The following is a 21,958-nucleotide window of genomic DNA, read 5'->3' as shown; positions in this document are numbered from 1 at the left end:
AAATTTGGTTTTCGAAGCATGTTATGGACGAGAATTACGTTGTGGATGTTGTGGTTGTGATCTAGTAAATTGAGAAACTTCACTATCTATATCAATGATTTTGAATAATCACTTGTTCGTATTATTACTTAGACTTCATTCTGAACTTGGTTATTATGAGCATCACCGCTTGGAGCAACGCCACAGAAATCTGGAAATGAAGCACAAAGACTTAAAAAATGAAACCAAGGAAAAATCCTCCAAAAACAACAAACTGGAATCAGATCTTACCAAAGCAAAAGAGGAAATCATATCACTGCAAAAATCTATTCAAGACTCTCAGGTGAATGCGTACCTAAATTTCTAACAAAATTCTATCCGAAAATTCAACCAAACTTTGCTCATAGGCTACTACTCAATAAGTCACCAATGTGAGCATTGTGGCTGTAGCTACGCAGTAGTTTAATAAAAATATTCTATGGTATGTATGCTCACAGTACTGATTTCCACGTAAACAGTTGAAGTCTTGGTTGCAAAAGCTTTTTGGCCTTGAAAGACACCTGCTTTCAAACTGTGGCCCACAACAACAGGCCACGACTTTCTCGGGCCACGATTTAAACCAGAAAAAAAGTTTGTTGTGTTTATTTCAAAAGAAGGCAAGCAATGGTAAAAAGCAGACATTTGCTGTGACTGTCTGTTCTTTGTAGTAAACTGTACTTGGTTTGAATACAGACAAAAGAGTACGAAAGAATTCAAGAAGAGGAGCGCTTGAGGATGGAGGAGACATATAGCGTTGATGTCCACAACGACAGCGAGAGTCCAGTTGACGACTACATCGAGAATAATGCGAGAAATAGCAAGAGAATCAACGTGGTCATCACGGATGGAAAAAAAGAAGTTCTTTCAATTGATGCACTCGATAGACCGAGGTAAAGTTGTGTTTCACTGTGTAGCTTAAAAGATGCGTCGGGAAATCTGGCCGCCGGGTAGGTTGTCGTGGGGTGGAAATGTATATTACTAAAAAAAGACAGTTTTTATAAAATTTATTTTTTCACGAAATTCATGTTGAGGCACAACAGTTTTTTTTACAAATTAATAAAAATTTGATTTTTGAACATTAAAACTATTTTTAGTTGTGTATTGTGTAATATCGTGAGCGAAAAAATTAAATTAAGATTGATCAGGATTATGTTTAGTAAAGTGCATAAAATTGTATATACCATTTATTGATAGATTTATTCTTGGTAATCAAATGCAACGCAAACAACTGTGAAGCATACTGTCATGTGTGGGACAAGGGACCTATAATATATTTTTGAAAATTAGAAAACAACGACTTTAGTTTACCACAAAAGACGTCTCGTGTTATTAGAATGGCTGTAGGCTGTGGGGACAAAAAAGTAGCATATCATTTTTATCATGGCCTACTTGAGCTAAGACAGAGCTTCTGTAGAGAGCTTCTCTTGTAGGCTAACATAAACATACGAGGCCGAGAAACGTAATCAGATTGTATGATATTAATCATTTAACCGTAGTATGTTGTTCAGACGTAAATTAAATTAGTGTATTTATTCGTGAAGAGGACATCATGTGATTTCGAAAACGTTTGATGTGAAATTTGTTTCTATGTATTTTTGTTGTTGTTTGTAAATGTTAAAATAAACCTAAATATCGAGGGTTAAATGATAGAACGAGCCAAGTCACCCAAAAGTAGTTTTGAGAAAATGGCATTTTAAAATTTAAAAATTTTAATTTTAAATTTGAAGTCAAACCACTCTTTTTTACTGTGTGACTATATTTTGGACCTGTGGCGGCAAGTCGGCAATGATGACAAAATGAGCTATGTCACATTAGCTCATTTTGTCAATAGAGATGGTATAGATGCAGAAGCGGCACAATGAGCTATGTAGCAATAGCTCATTGTGTCGTATAGCCCTCTGGACTTAGTTTAAAATGAGCAGTCAGTTCTGAGAAACCTGTTCAGGCTAGAACTTAGCTCTTTCTGTCAGTAAAAATACGGGGCTTGAGAAACACTTTCCAGTATCTAACCACAAAAATGCAAAAATGGACTTAGCTCGTTCTGTCATTTAGCCCTCGAATGTTAAACCTGATTACTCTACTCTGCTTCGTTTGCCCATGGTGGTTGATCCAAGTTTCACAAATTTCTTTATTTAAAAATAGTTGTATTGATTCAGATCAATGCGTTCTTCTATATTTCCTGGCCCGATTCTGGGATGCAAGTGCCAGATGTGCAGCGCATTCTTTCGCAGTAGTGGACTACTAGGATTTGCTTGTACTCCATACGTAACAGACAGCTCTGGAAGAAACCCTGTTTTGAAGGATCTCAGGAAGCTTGTGTCGCTGCAGAAGTAAGTACACTTCCATGTTGTTTTGACATCAGACTGAAACAAGACAAAGATTCGTACACTCGTCCGCTCCGGTAGCTCAATTGGTGTAAGCTCCATGCACTTTTTACATGAAAAAACTTCAAGGTTAAGCGGAGCTGGTTCAGCTCTCAGAGTGTGCGCTTTAGCAACCCATTTTAAGGGCTGCTTTTAATTCAGCGGCACCTGTGGGTGGTTGCAAAATTCACATAGGCCTACACAATCATAAACACACTCTGTCTATCTTCGTAACCGAGCCTGTGTCAGTGGCACAAATTTACAAATGTGAAAGCTTCCAGGAATAACCAATCAGAGGCTTTCTTAGTCCGAAAAGAAAGATTCAAACCAACAACAGCAGCACCAGTACATTACAAGTATTAGGCCTACTCATTTTTTGTTCTAATTGCAACCAGCTTTTTACTTTGCTTGCCAGTAAACAATGTGTCCTCTACCACCTGAGCCTGTCAGATATCTTTCTCGCTAGATGACAGTTGTGGTAATGCTCAACTTTTCTAAACTTAAAATTCTTAGTTAAAAAAATTAGTCTATTAATTTAGAACGGTTTTCTCTGCGAAACCTTCAGAAGTTATGTGTTGTAAAAATTTAAAAAAAGGGTATCGCCTGGAATAGCATTTTGTAGCCTACAGGCATTGTTACATTACTTTTATTTTTATTACATTTCTCTAGTTCAAAACTGCAAGTTCATCCCAATGACAACGTTTTATTGAAGAACAGTAAGACGGGAACTGTCCGTTATGTTGGACATTTAGATGGAGCTGGTACACCGAGCATAGTTTATGCTGGAATCGAGTTAGAATCACCAGGTAAGCAACTGTTTCTTCTTTTTTTAGGCTTTTAAGGAAGGTCTGCAAAGAATTCAGCCCCTCACAGAGCACAGCCCAAAAAAACTAAGAGAATTGGCAGAAAATCAACAATTATAAAGACTTTTTATTGACGATAGTTTGCACCCAAATGGTGTAAAATAAATAAATATCATATGAAGGAAGGTCTATCCTTTTTCTGCCACGATGTATTAATGTTTACTCGGGCTACACAAAGAATCTACAAAGATGGCATCCAAACTTAAGTCTCATCATCAAAGGCAAGCAGACCTTTTCCACTTGGCTAACTAGGTTGTTGCGGTATTTTGTTATTCAAAGATTTCAAAACGTTGGAATTTCAAAATAAAATGTCTCTTGTCTTTCAGATGGAAAGCATGATGGCTATTTGTTTGGTAGGAGATACTTTTTTGCTCCACAAAATCATGGGAGCAGACCTTTTCCACTTGGCTAACTAGGTTGTTGCGGTATTTTGTTATTCAAAGATTTCAAAACGTTGGAATTTCAAAATAAAATGTCTCTTGTCTTTCAGATGGAAAGCATGATGGCTATTTGTTTGGTAGGAGATACTTTTTTGCTCCACAAAATCATGGGATATTTCTTCCTTTGCAAGATGTTCTGTGCATAATAAATAAAAAGGTAAAAACTGTAGCCTAACAGCAGGCTATTAACGCATAACATTGCAAATAATTATGTTTTTATGCAAGCTTTGCTACTGCTCTACTTTGTAGTTAAAGTGATGGAAAAGAATTTTGTATTCGGTACTCTGGTCTATAACAGCAGAGACTCAAAGATTAGGCGAGTGACAAATCTTTCCCAATCTGCGCTTGTTCAAGCGGTAGTGAAGTAGCCTTAAAATAGACTCAGTTCCTACATCTGTAGCCTACCTTAAACTAAATCTTCTTAATTTTCCTCACTTGAACAGATTGAGCTATATTTCATCTTGCGGCTATGTATAAGCTTGACAACTTGTTAGAGCAGACTGCTTTCCTTTTTTTGTTTTCTTTTTTTTAAATACTGCTTCGGTAGAGAGTTTGTCTTGTTGAACCATAGGCATACGAAGCTGAGTTGTTGATCCATATGCATTGTTGAACCATAGGCATTTTTAAATACTGTAGCCTATGGCGCGAAAACAGTCCCCACTAACAGAATTATCTCACCGAGTTTTTTTGTGTAGTTCGTCTTACCGATGACACGACAGCGACATCCTGCAATTGCTTCTAAAAAATCAACCAGTCCCAGCACAGATGGTCAGACGCAAAAACGACGTCAAAAAAGAACTAAAAGACCCCCAAGCATTATTTCAACGACATCAGGCACTTCAGATGATAGGTAACCGTACTAATTAAAATGTATAAATTTGAAAGCAACTTGGTCTTGATATTCGGAAACAAAAATAGGCCTATAATATATTTTACAGCTGTGGTTAGTTGTAAATCGGTATCAATAAATTAGTGATCTATGTAAATAGGTTCTATTACTTTTTACATTGTATTTAGTTGCAGTATATTTGCGTAACCTACAGATTCTTTTAGTTGGTCTGTGCATTTATTTTGCAAACGACGTCATGCACAGTGCCCATAGCATTTCGTTATTTGCTAATCAAACCTCGTAAAAAGGCTATCTTATAAACCCCATAGAGCTTACGTTTTACGGCCTTACCTTTCAATAAGCTAATAAATTAAGCAAATCACTTTATTGCACTGTGGTGATAATTAAAATAAGGTGGAAAAATGCAAACTAAAATAACCGTAGATTACCACCGATCAGATCTACTCAAACAAATGACTGTTAAGTTATCAGCTGAGGCACTAATTTGATGTGGGCAGAAAAATGTGAGGTTGACTTGCAACACAATGTGAACACAAAACTTTAAAAATTTTCCACTTAGCCTATAGGTTGAACTTAACAGGCTATCAATAAACTTTACAAAAACAGGATTATACAAAAAAAATAATGAATGATTTTAATGCTGAAATTAAGAGTCAACAAACTCAGGGAGTAAACAGGACGTTTGGGAGATCAAATCATACAATTTGGTTTCAACAGTACATGATAAGCTAACATGAAAACATAACATAGAAAAAGTTTGTGAGAATGTTGGACAGGATTTCTGGGCAATGGCATAATTAAAACTTAAAAGTCATATGAATTTAAATAGGCTACATTGACAACGGTTTAGTTTTCCGTAATTTTCTCCTTTCTTTAATATTGGAATACCAGCTGCAGCTTGTATGAAAGTTCTTGAAAAGTTCTCAAGAAAGTTCTCAAAAAGTTGCAAACGAGAATACAATAAATAATTATAAAAAGCGATTATAAAACTCATGCTAGTCCTTAAGTTTATATCAGCTGGAAGACACACAGGTCTAAAGGCTACCCTAAAAAGTAGAAGTGACAAAACGCGGATGTTATAATGTGCATGATACTAAAACAGGACAATTACTTTTATAGCTGGTACTAAAACAGGACAATTAGCCTACTTCTGCGCTTATTGCAGATTGTCTACACGTTGTTCATTTATTCACCTCTAGAATGGGACTGCTCACCAGACATAACACTAGACTGCTAGAGATTAGTCAAACATAACTTACTAATAGCCTACAGCAGAGGTCACCAACTGGCGGCCCGTGGGCCGCATGCGGCCCGTCACGCTGCTATGTGCGGCCCGCGGAAGGTATCAGCGTACAAGTATAACCAAAAATACTTTATTTAGAAGTTAAAGAGCACAAGGCAAAAATTCTTTCCGAGAAGCATATTTTTGCTTTGCATACGATTCCACCGACCAACCTATCAGATTGTAGTTTTAGGTGGGGGTCGCTTAAAGTTATTCCAATGCGATGTCCAGCCACACTGTCCCAGTTGCGCCCCGTTAGCTCAGTGGTAACGCGCCTGGCTCAAGATCACGCGGCGCTGGTTCGACGCTCGGGGTGTGCGCTTGAACAACGCACGTTGAGGACTGCTCTCCATTCAGCGGCATTAAATGGATGGAATAATTCCCCAGCAACAAGACTTCAACAATCGGAAACTTCGCTCTGTCAATCTCGGTGATCGGGCCTGCGTCAGTGATTCAAAGCCTCTGCAAGTATGCGAAACTGCCAAGAAGCTTCCCCGGTCCGAGGATAAAGATTCAATCAATCAATCCGTGGTTGATTAAAACGTCTGTTTTCGAATTTTGAAATTGTCTGTAAGCATAGGGTTGCTTATTTTAAGTTTGTAAATGCCATGCAAACAGTGTGCGTTTCACCGTTATTGTGTTTCACGAGCAGTGTTTTTGTAGGCAAAATAGATCAGTGTGCCAACTCAATTTATAATAAATTGGCAAAATATTATATATAAACTTAACGACTTTTTCTGGTTGTATTATGAAAATAATTAGCTTAGTACTGCAAAATGTTGTTAATCAACAATTCTTACCATGCTAATTATTATTATTTATTTGCAATCAGACTCAAAGTCCATAGAATTCAAATTTTTAACAGTCATCACACAAAATATCAGACTAACACAACATCAAGCAGGCTACATCAAACAACGTACAAAATACTGTTGTAGTAAATATAAAATGAAGAATTAAAGTAGTAATCAGAAGACATAACATTCAGCAAAAGTGGATTAATTGATCTTTTGCAACGTTCTACAAATGCATAGCAATTTTTTCTTAATAGAGCATCAAATGTTAACACGTCGTTCTGTACCTGATACACTCTAGCACTGTCGCATCTCGACAACTTGTGGATAATTCTGTACGAGTCGTTGTAAGCAACTCGTATGCGATTTAAAGTAGAAGTTTTATAGTTACACCCAGAGATGTACGTATGCGCCGCAAATTCTACGCCGCATACATGCGGCGTAGACTTTTTGTTTGCGCTAACGCTTGCGGCCACATTTTTTTGGATAGTTTGCGCTTGAGGATGCGCCGTAAAGTTTTTGCGGTTTTTTAGCGCATAGCGTCAACGCATACTTTTTAATGTCTTAGTTGTTGTTTGCCATTTTTTTTGTCAAACTGCGAAATGTTGACGTCTTGCAATTGCCCATTGTTCTAGTGTTGTGTTACAGTGTCATCTATTGTTCAGTCAGCTGGACTTTGTTTGTATATCGCACTACTGCCTTTGACGCTAGAGTCCCACGTGGAGACTGCAGTCTTGCAGAAAAAAAGAAAGAATTAGTTAAAACAACTTAGGCCTACTGCGAAATTACTTAGTAAGTTACGGGTCAGAACAGGAATGTAATGTAAGCAAGCAAGTAGGTAGGTTGGTAATGTCGCTCCATGTAAAATGTAAACAATGACTTGGCTTCGTAGTGTGAAGTTTTTTTAGTCAAGCAGTGTTGAAGGCGTTTGTAAGCAATTGTGAGCACTTTAATTTATATTAGTTAAGTCTTGCATTTTGGGGCAAATCAGAAACTTCTCAGGCAATGAGCAGTGCAGCCTATGTATCTAAACAAACTCAAATATTTGGTCTCCGACCGTGATTGCTTGCATGATGTTGTACTCTGTATGTTATATGTAGTACATTACTTTGCCTTTGCCGGTTATTCTTGTTGTATGCTATGTAGCGTAGTAATGTGTAGGCCTACATACAGTAGGCTATCAAGCTAAGGTAATTTTTACTTGACAATTTATACATTCTGATGCGTAAGTATGTAATTATATATGTTTTGTAACTTGATGAGCAGTTTAGCAAAACATGCATCCAGGGGCCAATTGTGAGAGGCTTTTGAGTAGCCTACTGCTAATAACACTAGTAATGCTAACTATCCCTGAATGCTAATAACAAAGAGTTGTGCAGTTCAGAATCTAAACTTGCTTGTGTCTGGCAGTTTTGTCTTCCATTAACCCACTTTTTAAAAATCTTATCAAAAAAAAGCATAGAGCTTACTGAGAGAATTATGGCATTAAAAGCAACATTAGTCTTATTCAAACGGAATCATTTTAAAAATAGCGTTTTTTATAATGGATTTTAAGGAAGCGACAGTTAGTATATTACTAGGAGCGACAGTTAGTATAATACTAGAATTTTCTTGATAGGCATATGGTACAGTTTCTTACACTACACTATTGTATTCAGGGAATAAATTACGGTAATACTAATCTCTAAGTGAAATGGAGCATGATAATACAAATCCATGGCCCTACATGGAAAAGTATTTTAAGCTCTCTTCTTCGAAAGGCAAAAACTTATATTTTTAATGCCAGATGTGCCTTCCGGTTCCGGCCAAAAAGATAATTTCTTGTAACGAGAAATCGCGAAGTGGCTTGAAAAGTGTGTTGTTTCGAGTGGTTTATACCGTGTGAATGTTTGGCACCTAGCAAACAAAATGAGTTTGCGCTAGAGTATGCGCTAACGCTGACGCCGTCAACTTTTTTTACAAGTTGCGTTGACGCATGCGGCGTATAGTTTTTCGAACGTTTGCGTTTGCGCTGACGGCGTCAATATTTTTTGTATGCGCGTACATCACTGGTTACACCATAGTTGCGAACCATACATTGGCATACAATATGATTGGTACATTACATTTTTAACTTCGGTAACCACAAGTAACATTTGTCTAATAATCAAGGAAAGACGGTTTAATAGACTCTCATAAAAAGGATGAAAAACCAACTGATTGCTTTTTTAGAGGAAACACTGTTCATGAGTTACGAATTACGATAGAAATGTTTTTTCGGTGATTTCCACAAGGGTTTATTTCATGGTGCCTGATTTCTTTCTCCCTGCTATTGGAGCCTATTTTTCGCTATATGTTTGCAGGTTATTATAGTTGCCTGTATTGCGATGTGTCAAACATTTCCTTATTTATTGAAACTATTAATTGCAAGATATTTTTTGTGAAGCGAAGTGACAACACCACTCTTGCTTGGCGATGAATATTCTGATGAAATCGCTCGCCTCGCTATAAGTGCGCAAAACCAGTGGCCTCGTTTATTAGGCATTGTTAAAAAAGTCAAAAAAGTGTTGTTAAAGGAGTTTGGCCTGGCAGTAGTGTTGTTCGACTAATTTTGTTGCTGCGGTATTCTAAGATAAATATTAACAACATGTAACGCTGGATACTGGTCACGAAATGCGTTCTTTTCAATAGCATTAGAGTCAACCTACCTAAAAATTCATTAGTGCGCCCGCCACAGCTCTCCTTATAGTGCCAAAGTGGCCCGCATGCAAAAAAGGTTGGTGACCCCTGGCCTACAGAATTTGGCAAAAAATCTAGACAAGTAGGCTATTTGGTCCAATTAGGGAACGTTCAAATATTACGGGGAAGGTGGGGCAGGACGGGACACTTAACTTTAATCGATGTTTTGCAGAATTCCTTTTTATCAATATCGGTAACTTTGGTATCATGTTATTTCTATTGCACACCACTACCAACCAGCAAGATACAAAGACTCAGTTAGTATCGCATGACCTTATAATTAACAAAAACAAAAAAAATTAATTTGTCCCGTCTTGCCCCACACCTGGGGCAGGACGGGACGCGTATTGTTCATATGAGGAATCACCTGTAAAACCACAAATCTACTGATAATATCTTGTAATTTCAAAAATGGCTTGCATTTACAGCACACGTAATTACATCAGGGCAAAATGACAGACTACTTTTTTCCATAAAAATCACATACAAAATTGCCACGCTCATTATAAGCAGAACAGATGTCCCATCCTGCCCCAAACAGCTCTGTCCCGTTTTGCCCCAATGACTGACATTTTGAAATTTTCTGTTTGTTTATTATATATGCAACTCACATCTAAAAAGTCAGATACCCCAAAAAGCACTTTTATTACTGTATCTCCAGACCACGTATCATCTTCCAGATTTTTCTGAAATCATGCTAAAATGTGAAAAGTTTTGATAAGATTTCTTATAGCAACTAGCCTCTAATCAGTTATCTTGTTGCCACGACCACGTTTTTTCTCTGAACATGTCTTTTTTTTGCAAGTCATCGAGAATCATGGTGTCCTTTAACATCTAAATGGGTAGAGGACGCTAAAGCTAATACTTTTAAAAATATCCACGGTGTCCCGTCCTGCCCCACGTCCCATCTTGCCCCACCTTCCCCTAACGCTTTTTTTCCGAATTTTTGACCCCCCCTCCCCCATGTAACGCCAACGTAACGCTTTTTTCAATCCCCCCTCCCCCATGTAACGCTTTTTCACTACGAATTCAGCACAAAAAACTACCATTCCGTACTCGAAAGCGTTACGTAACGTTTTGCTTGAACCCCCTCCCCCCCGATGTGACGCTAACGTAACGCTTTGCATAAACCCCCCCTCCCCCTCGAAGGCGTTACGTAATATTTGAACGTTCCCTTAATGGTTTGGAGAGAAGAGTGTGATGAGAGGAACAACTCTTGTTACAGTTTCTGCCTTGAGCATCAACTCCTTTCCTTGCCGTTTGCTGTTCACGACTTCTGCTAAAGGCAAACGTCCTAATTTAGTTTCTCTCTCTTTTGTTGTAGGCGCTCTTTCAGTTAGTGTTGTCAGCTGTGAAGATCATAGCCGTACGAGCCAGAGGGGCAGCTGCCCCCCCTGTTGTTTCAAAACGTCGCTAATTTGGGCAAAATCTTGCAATTATTAGGGCAAAAATTGCTATATGAAAAGCTACAAAGTTGCATGAATTAAGAAAAACTATAAATTAATATCTTTTACCTGTCAAACTAAGTAGGTACAGCCTCTTATTTGCACAACAAATGTGCCGCAAAATTTTCATTTAGCACACCCGTATTGATGTAGCCTATTGTATTGCATGGTGATCAAACTGTAGTACGAAATGCATTTAACCAACTGCATCATGCCAATTTGGGCAGCCACCAAAATATGTCTCTAATACTTTTGTGAAACTGCCCAAATCAAAACGCAAAATTTGCTATAGCCTATAGCTAATTTTATTAATTTTCACAAATGCAACGTGTTGATTTGGGCAGCTGAAAACAGGAAACTATCTGATGAAACTGATTAGTCTGTTTATGCAACTGCCCAAATTAACATGAGGTAGTTTCCCCAAAATGAACAAATTTATTAATTTTTCCCATTTACAGTACATAACTGTATCGCTTAGATTTGGGCAACAAAAAATATGAAATTATCTGATCATAGTCTATTTATAAAACTTCCCAAATTGGCATGATGCAGTTGCCTCGGCATCAAAATTTACAAAGTCTTTAATTTGTTTCATAATATCCATAAATGCATCATCTTGATTTGGGCAACTACAAAATATGAATTTATATAAATCTGGTGAATACTTTTATAAAACAATTCGGGTGGAGAGGTTACAGTACTTTTTCAACCATAAACGGACGTAGCTATAAGCAACACCACAACATTTAACAAAAAAAATGTTATAGGCCTACCTGTTAAATGTAATGTTAATGTTGTGGTGTTGCTTAGCTTTGTTTGGTTACTTTTATAAAACTACCCAAATTAAAATGATGCAGTTGCGCCACAAAATAAAATATTTAGTTTGTTTATGCAACTGTGTCATGTTAATTTCACCAACATTTAAAATGCTACTGCTGAAATACATAATCTCAAACCAATCATAATAGGCCTATATTCATATATTTCAAAGCTTTCCAAATTCAAAACCTGCCATGTAAGCTGGCAAAATCTTTGCTTTGCAAGATCTTGTGTGAAACATGGCATCTCTCATTTTTTTTTCATTAAGGGAACGTTCAAATATTACGTAACGCTTTTTTTCCGAATTTTTGACCCCCCCCTCCCCCATGTAACGCCAACGTAACGCTTTTTTCAATCTCCCCCTCCCCCATGTAACGCTTTTTCACTACGAATTCAGCACAAAAAACTACCATTCCGTACTCGAAAGCGTTACGTAACGTTTTGCTTGAACCCCCTCCCCCCCGATGTGACGCTAACGTAACGCTTTGCATAAACCCCCCCCTCCCCCTCGAAGGCGTTACGTAATATTTGAACGTTCCCTAATAGCCTATCTTGACTTCTGTTTTGTGGAGACAGATCCAGTTGTTTGCATTAACCTGACCTGTTTTTTCTGGTTGCAAAAAAATGTTGGCAAGCTGCATGCATAGAAAGTGTTTCTTGTGATGATGTAGAAAGCATATTTTTATAGTTTTATGTGTATGCCTATCTTAATTTTGATATTACCTCATTGACATAGATATTATAAAATGGAGAATTAATTAAAGCACTTGAATGCATACTCAATGAGGTGTTTTAACGGTGTGTAAACCAACATTTGTTACTCCTACCTACCATGCCAAAGTGCACAAGCATCGAGCAATGCACAAGCAAGGTATCTTCAAAGATGACTTCAGTTGTTCTATCTTGATTACTTTGATAAGAAATTCTAACTAGCTGGTGATCTTGTTATGTTAGTTTTTCATTGTTATCATGCACCGCATACACTATATTTGGGAAATTTCTATAAAAGCGTGCAGATTTGGGCAAATTTACGTTCTGCCCCCCCAAAATGGTTTGGTCTCGTACGGCTATGGTGAAGATGGTTGTGGTTTGGTGTAAGCTATACTTAAGAGTATCTTATTGTATTGTACTTTATGTTTTCAAATGTTTCGTTTTAAGTGAATAAAGCCTTGTGTTAGGTTAATCTTGAGTCTACTTTATACAACAAAGAGGTTGTAAGCAACTTCAAAAAGTTATCTTTTCAATTTACGCAGCAAAGCATTAGCTTTGCAAAGCTAGGCTGTAGGCTATACTATAGGCTACTTCATGCTTCTGCATCCTAGATATTCAATGTGTGTAATGTATGTATATTGATAATATTTGTTTACGGTAGTTATTTGTCATCTGTGGTTTTTATCGCTAACGTTCGTTGTGAATTTCAAATAAGATTTTATGAGGCTCATTAATTAATAGCCTAATTGTAAGTTACCGTTGTAGGCCTCACATTAGAGGCTAGCTTACATATCTGTTTTTTAGTGTTAGTGTGTTACTGTTGTTAATATTTTCTTGTTGATTGTAACCGACTAGATTAAATTGTTAAATAGTTTCAAAACTCTAACTATACTTTTCAGAGAGGCAAGTGACTAATAGGCGGCATAATCGTTTTGTTTTCACCCTGTTAAAAACAACACTTAAGCTATACATTCTATTTCAATTTTATATCACTTTTGTTTTGTTCTTGATTGATTTGTTGGTTAGTTGGTTGATTGATACTATTTGTAGTTCAATATTTTTTACATACCGGTATGCATTTTCCCACAGATTGCCTTCTCTCACTGCTCGCTAAAGCATCACTGAATTTAAATGCAACTTCAGATTACTGTGAATGAAGAAGAAGTTGTATCTTCTAGACAATTTAGAAAAACTATTTTTAAACGATTTATTGTTCACAATAATGATCTATCATTTTACTACATGGACCAAAGAAGAAGAATAGTTTATGCATTTATGTTAATAAAATATCAAAAATTGTTTGCAGATCAGAGTAATAATCGATTCTGCAGTTGATGCGGCATTCTCTGTAAGCAGTAGCATAGCCCAGGGATCCGCGAATACTTATTGGCGCGACCCAAAAAACAATAGTTCTAAATCTTTGCAACCCAAATGTTTCGAAAGCATGTAATTTTGCGCAAAATACTATGTAAGTTAATTTAATATCAATTTCAATGCAGTCGATTGTCCCCGCTTATTAAGCCCATATCGGAAACGGAAAATTTTGGACTAAGTAAGCGGAGACGATTCTCTGCCATTCCTATATGTAGCCTACCTTCAGTTATTCTGGAATGAACCAAATTGGAGTTAATAAGCGGGTGGACCTAATAACCGTGGTCTTAATAAGCGGGGTCGCGGCCCAAATTTGGGTCGTGATTTACTGTGTAGCCTATTTCTAAAGCCGGACGGGATGATTCTAGGGACCCAAAGTCATTCCACTGGCCCCAGTGCTTCAATAAAAAGCAACGTAGGCTATAATATATTCATTTTGCTGTGTGTGTTTAAGTTCAAGCCATTTCTTTAGTGACAAGCCTAAGGCTACCTTTGGGCGCAAAACTACTTTTCATAGCCTATTTTCTTTCAAAGAGTTGTAGGGTATAGTTTTTTTAAGAAGTGTTTAGTTTTGTTGAGTGTCTTGTTTTGGAGGCTCTGGGATTTCATAACATCAGACTAAAGCCATCCCTTTCAATGGCCATGTTTGAAAGTTAGGCTGTTGGTGAGGGTGACTGCAGTCTCACACCTGTTGGTCGACGTTGCCTTACATGCAAGAGTGGGAGCTCCCGTTGTCGGGTTGCTCAACGAAGGTAAGTGGACCCTTGCGTTTTGGCAAAAACAACTTAGCCTAAGTTTGTGGTACCCAAATAAAGCAAACTACGGTACTGAAAACGGATTCAGCTGTTTTGTGCCACAGGGCTATTGGCTAGTGTCCCAAAATTGTAAAAAAGGAATGATGTCTATAAGCACAGCAGAACTAAAAACTGTAGTAATTTTTAGACCGTAAAAACGTCAAGAACAATCACTAGTCACCGCAAGAGAATTTTTTGTTTGATGTAGACCGCTTAAAAACTCCCGACGTTGTGTCTTACTCTTAACTCTTCTTTGTCGTGTGAGCCGATGGAGTGTCTATCTTTTTTACCATCTCACATTCACGGTGCTCCCGGACTACACTGGAAGGCTGCTGGAGAGCAGCCAGTCTTTGGTTTCATTGTCCAATAGGCATGGACCTTCCGCTCCTTTCGGTGGCTTGAAGTATGCGGTCTGCTCCTCGATCAGCACTATATTCACAGGAGGTCATTCCTCATTGGTGCATGGTCGAGAGGAAAAGCCCGACGCTCGGACAAAGACAGTTAAGGAGCACTTGCGTCAGGAAATGTAGAGGGTTTTGCTCTCGTGTGTTGGCTACACTTTAGTATCGGTACCTAAACAATAAACATACTTCAGCTCTCCATTTAGAAACAACTTGTAAAGACATTGAATAGGCCTAGCCTATTTACTGTCAAGATTAATCTTTCAAAGTTCAGTAGGCTAAACAGTAGCTTACCTAGTACTTGTCGATCTCACGGCTGCCTACGACACTGTATGGCACAGCGGCCTTACCTGCAAACTACTCCGTCTCCTTCCTGACAGGCACATGGTCCATATGATTATGGAACTTGTGCAAAACCGCAGCTTTACCCTTTCCACCGGTAGCGGCCGACGAAGTAGACTACGTCGACTCAGGAACGGCGTCCCACAGGGCTCTGTCCTGGCTCCCCTCCTCTTTAACACTTACATCTATGACCTGCCTGACACCATCTCCAGGAAGTATGCTTATGCAGACGATCTGGCTCTCCTGCATCCAGCCGGAGATTGGCAGTCAATGGAGAGGAACCTAAGCCAGGACATGTCAACTATATCAACATATCTCCAGAAATGGAAGCTACAGCTCAGCAAGGCAAAGACAGTGTCGGCGGCCTTCCACCTAAACAACAAGGAAGCAAAACGTGAGATCAACATTACCACCGATGACGAACACCTACCCTACTGCGCCGAACCCACCTACCTCGGCGTAACCCTGGACAGGTCACTCACGTACCGACGACACCTGGAGTCACTGCGCAAAAAACTATCTGCGCGCGTTGCACTTTTGAGGCGGCTGGCGGGTTCCGGCTGGGGAGCTGATGCGAAAACCCTTCGCACAGCTACCTTGGCCCTTGTCCATTCTACCGCTGAGTACTGCGCACCAGTGTGGTGCCGCAGCTCTCACACCCGCCACATTGACACCGCCATCAATGACGCACTACGCACTGTGACTGGATGCCTGCGTCCCACTCCAACGGATTGCCTTCCCATCCTTGCAGGCATCCAACCTGCTGAGCTTCGCCGTAAAGGAGCCATGATTTCCCTTGCTCGTCGCGCACTGGACCCCGACCACCTCCTCCACAGTACATTCCAGCGCCTACCTGGAGGACAGCAGCGACTGAAATCAAGGCGCCCATTTGTGCCCGCCGCACGACAGCTTCTGAACAACGTTGAAGATCTTGGAATAAGTGCGGCACACTGGACGAACTACACATGGAACATGGAGTGGCAAAACAACACTTCCCGACTCCGTGATTTCCTACCCGACGTCGATCCCCATCCTCCGGGAATGTCCCTCGCAAGACTTGCGTGGGTCCGGCTTAACCGCCTACGAACCGGCGTCGGTCGCTTTCGTTCAGACGTGTGCAAATGGGGCCTGGCTCCCTCACCGGGATGTGAGTGTGGCGCCACAGACCAGACAGTAGATCATGTCGTCCATGACTGCCCAATCCATCAACTACCACATGGAGCGCCTGGACTGAAGGCCCTGGATGACGAGACTGTCGAGTGGCTGATGACATCATGCCCAAACATATAGTCCAGAAGAACAGCTCATACGACGAAGAAGACCTAGTACCTATATTCTTGAGCACCATAACTAAAGGAATAAATGCTATCGGCGCAGAGGGACTAACTGTTTAGGAACAAATTTCGTGAACAAACGAACAACAAAATATCGTGCATTTAACTTGCCTAGGTTTACCACAAATAGCTTAGGCCTATTTAGTTATATATTCAACAAAGTCAGTGATATATCGTTATGCTGATTTTTACGAAGGACATTAAGGCTATTGATTGTAAGAATCTTCTTCCTCGAACTAGGAAATTAAGCATCTTTGAGAGCTTCATCCTGGCAGTGTCGCATACTTGCAAAAGCTCTGAACCACTGATGCAGGCCTGGTCACTGAGATTGACAGTGTGAAGTTTCCGATTGTTGTTGTCTGTGAATTTTACTATCCACCGGGTGCCGAGAACAGTCCTGAAGTGTGTTGTTCCGTTACCACTGAGGTAAATTAATGTTATCTTGGTGGTAGTGGTTGCTAGCGCGTACACCAACGGATAGAAAAGCTCAATTAATGCTCAAACACACACCCCGACAGTCGAACCAGCGGCGCTTGTTCTTGTAGTGCAGTCGTGGAAGGTTTTTTGTGGGAAAAAATTTTTATCAAGCTGATACTTTTCTCACACCTTCCCCATACTATGCAAATGGCTCAGAAAAAATTCCCCATCAATCGGATGATGGGAAACCCCCTTTTGGGCCCATTTTCCAAATGACGTCACAATCCCTTTATGAAAATTTTAAGTTTTTCAAAATAGGACATATTATACATCATTTTTTAGGTTTTTTCAAGGGGAACAACTTTTTCTATTAAGAAGAACCCTGAAAATGTACAGAAAAAGAGTTATTACCGATTAAGCAAAAGGATAAATTTATGAATTCCAGGCAAATTTGAAATTATTCGTCACTGTTGGACATATTCTTCTACATTCGTTAACAAGAATTAAACAAAGTAAGCGAAACAAAAATTGAAGCTATCATCATCATCAAAAACGTCAAAGATGTTGCTTTCCTCCTCGTCTTGTCCCGTTTCATCTTCATTGTAAGAGCACTCCTCTTCGGTACCAACATCGACGTTATGCAAAAGTGAAAAAAAAAACTTCATTCTTAAGTTTTTCGTCTAGTCTCTGGAGTATGTCGTTCACTCGTTCATACTTATTATACTTAGATACGAAAAAGATGTGAAACTATCTTTGTATTTGAAGCATACTTAGGCTACTATACTATTACATTCGACACCATGACTCCAGATATTGCTGATATTTGCAGAATTCTCTTTTCATCTATGGTTGTAAGCCTACGATCAACTTCTAACCGAGCAGCACACAGTAAAGAGGACAGCAAAAAGCTTCACCGGAATTTGGAAAGATCTTGCGATCGAGTAAGCTCTTATGCGATCAATTAAGTCGCGTGGAAGATTGACGGAAGGAAAAGTATGCAGAAAGTGTTCGACATCTTTGGGTTTTTGGTGTGAGTCACTCGGCAAGTATTCATGAAGCAATGACGCAACTAAACAAGGCTCAGTTTCTATGAAGTAGGCTAACCAGCATGAAGAGTTGGGTGCTTCAAGAAAAAAGAGGGATTACGAAGATTGTAAAAGTTTCTGGCCTGGTTAACAACGAAAAACCCATTCTTAGTACCAGATGTAAACCTATCTTCTCCTTCAAACGGTCTAGTGTCCATCGCCGGAAAAGATGACGTCAATTGTGAACAAGCGGAGCAAATTGGTCAAAATATCCAAAAAGGTTTAAATGGGGTAGCAATTACTATCGCATCAATCAATTGATCAAACCATTAGAATCCTTAATGGAAGTAAACAAAACAAAAAGTAGTGCAAGTGGTATTGGTTCGAAAGTCATGTTCAATAGGATGTTTGCTGTTGCTGAAAGCGAGGAAAGCCTTGAGCAATTTTTCGAATTCGAGTTGACTTCAGAGCCAATGTCTTTGTTCAAGGAAGGCATGATGAGAAAGCCTGACAAACCCTCTCTTCAAAAAATTCTTTTGCCTGGTTCTTCGTCGCATGCCTTAGAGGAAATCAACAAGCAACTTCTATTATATCGACGGTGGTGCATTAGGCCTACTACATAAAGTTCGCTGGAAAAAAGGAATGAAGTTTTCGGAAGTTTGAAATTCGTATGTGAAATATATCCAAAAACATTATACCCATGCTGTAGTTGTATTTGATGTCTATCATGACGAAAGTACTAAAAGTCACGAGCACTTGCGCCGAAATTCCGTTCCACAGAGCACGTTTGTGAAAATTGATCCGAGCAATTCACTTCCTTTTACTCAAGATCGCTACCTCAGCTGCATCGAAACCAAGGCTGAATTCATCAAGTTTGTTTCTACCCTTCTGAGACAATCCGAAGTTGAAGTTCACAACTGCTGTGATGATTTTACAATAACATCTACATTGAAAATAACTGATCTACACAATGAATATTGAAAAACGAAATGCACAAGAATAAAACTGCAAAGCAGAGGAGAAAGGCACATCGCATGGCGGTTAATTACGCGAGGCAAAATACTCTGATGATGCTGACGGTTCCATTGTAGCGAAATCCCTTGATTATGCTCTTCTTCGAAAAGGTCCAGTAAATGTCATTGCTGATGATACTGATGTAGTTACTATGTTACTGCATCATTGGAAGACTGACACTCATGATGATATTTACTTCGACCAAGGAGCGCTTCAACAAAGCCTGGAGAATCAAAGAAGCCAACCCAAGTATTAAAGAAGATCTTCTTTTCTTCCATGCATGGTCAGGATGCGACACAACGTCATCGATAATTGAAAAAGGGAAAAAAAGTTTGCGAAAATCAGAAACGCTGAAAGAGAATTCTGCAATTATCAGCAATGTCTGGAGTTCCCAAAACGAGGTCGGAGAAGCCTCTATAACTGCATTCAAGATCTGGTATTGTGGCAATGAAGATTCAACGCTTACTAAACTCAGGTATGTATTTTTACATAGGGATTATATAATAATGTTTACACTTTCAAGATATTGTCCAATTCTAGATACCCTGTATGTAATATTTATCTTTGTTTACTTTTAGACATGACAATTACATGTATATGGCATGCGAAGGGATAATTGCACCGAAAAGCTACCACCGAGCCAAAGAGCAGCCTGCTTCCATGGGTTACGTCTTTAGAATTTAAATTCAATGTTTGTGAATGGGGATGGAGAAACAATAGCAACAACGAACTTGTCCCAATAATGACGGATATGCCTATAGCACCAGAAGCATTGACCAAAGTAATTAGATGCAGATGTCAGAAATCAACGAAAAATCCATGTGGAACGAAAACTTGCACCTGTCGCAATTATGGAATGGCATGTGTTTCTTTGTGTGGTGAATGTCATGGTGTGGCATGTAATAGTATAGTAGCCTAAGCATGCTTGAAATACAAAGATAGTTTCACATCTTTTTCGTATCTAAGTAATAATTTGTATGAACGACATATTCCAGAGACTAGACGAAAAACTTAAGAATGAAGACTTTTTTTCACTTCTGCGTAACGTCGATGTTGGTACCGAAGAAAAAGAATTCTCGTACAATGAAGATATGAAACGGGACAAGACGAGGAGGAAAGCAACATCTTTGTCGTTTTTGATGATAGCTTCAATTTTTGTTTTGCTTACTTTGTTTAATTTTTGTTATAGAATATAGAAGAATAAGTCCAACAGTGACGAATAATTTCAAATTTGCCTGAAATTGACAGATTTATCCTTTTGCTAAATCGGTAATAACTCTTTTTCTGTACATTTTCAGGGTTCTTCTTAATAGAAAAGGTTGTTCCCCTTGAAAAAACCTAAAAAATGATGTATAATATGTCCTATTTTGAAAAACTTAAAATTTTCATAAAGGGATTGTGACGTCATTTGGAAAATGGGTCCAAAAGGGGGGTTCCCATCATCCGATTGATGGGGAATTTTTTCTGAGCCATCTGCATAATATGAGGAAGGTCTGAGAAAAGTATCAGCTTGATAAAAAAATTTTCCCACAAACACCACTTTTTAAGCTCCCACAACTGCACTATTGTAGTTTCTTCGTTCATGAAGTCAGACGCTTAATTAACTGAGCTATCGAGGTGAAAAAAGCTATCGAGGTACCTTTTTCTCGACCTTTGCTATGTTGACGCATAGTTAATTATTAACTATGGTTGACGTGTAGGCTATTGTTTTTGATATGATGGTCAGAAATAAAAACAACTGAACTGAACAGACTTTCATAGAATATATAAATATTATTTTTGCTTCATAGTTTTTGATTTTGGTGAATTTATATTGCTTTAATTGTCAACATTTTGGTTACTTTTGGGCTTGTTTGATTTCTCGCTGTAATCGTGCCGCTTTGGGTTAGCTTCCTATGACGGCAAAGCTGAAAATTTAAAAAAATTATGTGGCAACACACGATCTCGTTGTTATCAAGTTGACGTATGGATTGTTTGTGATTACGCCTTCATTCTCGTTCCGCATGAACGATATCAGGAAGATTCTGGCGGAGTGACTGGAAAAATCAATTTGTAGCATTGAGTCTAGTCTACACTAGTGATGCAAGCCGCGCCGCGTGCGCGGCCGCTTATGACTTTGCGCCGCGTGCCGCGCCGCGTGGAAAGTGGAAATGAAAAAGCCGCGCCGCTTGCCGCGTAAACTTTCAAGAAATTAAACTTTCGTAAACGTAAACTTTCAACTTTTCAAGAACATCAGTTATGAAACTTCAAATTTAAATTGGAAACACGGATCAGTTTTTTTTCGGAAACCCTAAGCTGGAAAGCTCAATAGAGATGCAGCGAACCCAAAATTTTTATCCGCACACCGCACCGCAACTGAATCACCTATCCGCACACCGCAATTTATCTGGAACTTTGACACTGCACTGCACACAGCAAATTACAAAATTTTCAAAAAATGTTTTACGCGTTATTTTTTAGAAAGTCAATTGTGGCCAAAAGCACCCAGGGCATATAACTGGTACCGGTAACCTACCGGTACAGTTGTGCACTATAATAACTAGGCTAACCAGATCATATTCTCTTACCAGCAATGCATCTAAGTTCTAAGACATCATGCTTTTTCAAATAGAATGTTCCTGGATCCAGTATCAGGACTTTTGAACAGTTTTTGTAAGCAATAATGCAATTTTAATGTCAGTGGCTGTATGAACTACACACAACACAGACAGACAAGATGTCAAGAGTAAAACTTATAGCCTCAACTCACTAGGCTAACTGTTACAGTAACTAATGCGGTAGTTGCGCTAGGCCTATAGCCTGGTAACTGAGCTTATCAGCTAGGCTATTAACCAAAAACACTCGTACAGCTTCCTCACAAGCCAGCCCCAAAAACCCTGTCAACCGCAAGCCATTTGCAGGTTTGCACAGCTTTGATCTTTCCAGCTTAGGGTTTCCGAAAAAAAACTGATTAGTGT

At 38.9% G+C, this 21,958-nt stretch overlaps 1 long non-coding RNA gene and 1 pseudogene across 2 annotated transcripts in view; one reads left to right on the top strand and one right to left on the bottom strand.

Annotated features, from left to right (window-relative positions):
• The window catches only part of LOC145783951 (uncharacterized), a 29,507-nt pseudogene extending 15,965 nt beyond the window's left edge, over positions 1-13,542 (top strand). Inside the window, exons 6-12 of the transcript XR_014290972.1 lie at positions 133-322; positions 712-908; positions 2,175-2,348; positions 3,051-3,187; positions 3,735-3,841; positions 4,380-4,534; positions 13,393-13,542. The product of XR_014290972.1 is annotated as an uncharacterized LOC145783951 (transcript). The remainder of the gene's footprint in view (positions 1-132; positions 323-711; positions 909-2,174; positions 2,349-3,050; positions 3,188-3,734; positions 3,842-4,379; positions 4,535-13,392) is intronic.
• A 156-nt stretch (positions 13,543-13,698) lies between these two features.
• Positions 13,699-21,654, bottom strand: LOC145784799 (uncharacterized). Its single transcript, XR_014291050.1, has 3 exons — positions 21,569-21,654; positions 15,220-15,583; positions 13,699-15,041 (listed from the first exon to the last, which is right to left on the bottom strand). It is a non-coding gene; the product is annotated as an uncharacterized LOC145784799 (long non-coding RNA).
• Positions 21,655-21,958: the final 304 nt, after the last annotated feature.

Source organism: Aplidium turbinatum, chromosome 15 (genome assembly GCF_918807975.1).
Source record: "Aplidium turbinatum chromosome 15, kaAplTurb1.1, whole genome shotgun sequence".
Lineage (NCBI taxonomy): Eukaryota > Metazoa > Chordata > Ascidiacea > Aplousobranchia > Polyclinidae > Aplidium > Aplidium turbinatum.
This window is presented reverse-complemented; position numbering and strand designations above follow the sequence as displayed.